Genomic DNA, 774 nt, shown 5'->3' on the forward strand with positions numbered 1-774 from the left:
TTATTATTTTTATTTTATGTGTATGAGTGTTATGCCTGCATGTAGGTAAGTGCACCTGTGTTGTGCAATGCTCGTGGAGGACAGAAGAGACTGTTGGACCCCCTGGAACTGGAGTTACAGAGAGTTGTTAGCTGCCATGTTGGTGCTGGGATTCGAACCTGGGTCTTCTGCAAGACCAGTCAGTATTCTTAACCACTGAGCCAGCTCTCCAGCCCCTTAATTTTTTAATGTAGGTGTGTAGAGCTATAAACTTCCCTCTTAGGACCGCTTTCAGCACGTCCCAGAGGTTTTGTCGTGTTGTATTGTCCTTTTCATTTAATTTCAGGAATACTTTTATTTCTTTCTTAATTTCTCTTTTGACCCATTCATCATTCAGGAGTGTGTTGTTTAATCTCCATGTGTTCATGTGGTGATTAGGGCTTCTTCGGGTGTTGATTGTTATGTTTTATTGCATTGTGGTCTGATAGAATGCATGGAATTATTTCAGTCTTTTTCCATTTGTTGAGATTTGTTTTGTGCCCCAGTATATGGTCTATTTTGGAGAAGATTTCCATGGGGTGCTGAGGAGAAAGTATGTCCTTTGGTGCTTGGGTGGAATACTTGGTAGATGTCTGTTAAGTCCATTTGATATAAGGTATTGTTTAATTCAGATGTCTCTCTGTTAACTCTCTGCCCTGTTGACTTATCTAATGGAGACAGTGGGGTATTGAATTCACCTACTATTAATAATGAGTTGGGGTTAATCTGGGTCTTAAAGTCCTGTAGTATTGTTTT

Source organism: Nannospalax galili, unplaced genomic scaffold (genome assembly GCF_000622305.1).
Source record: "Nannospalax galili isolate Female #2095 unplaced genomic scaffold, S.galili_v1.0 scaffold386, whole genome shotgun sequence".
NCBI lineage: Eukaryota > Metazoa > Chordata > Mammalia > Rodentia > Spalacidae > Nannospalax > Nannospalax galili.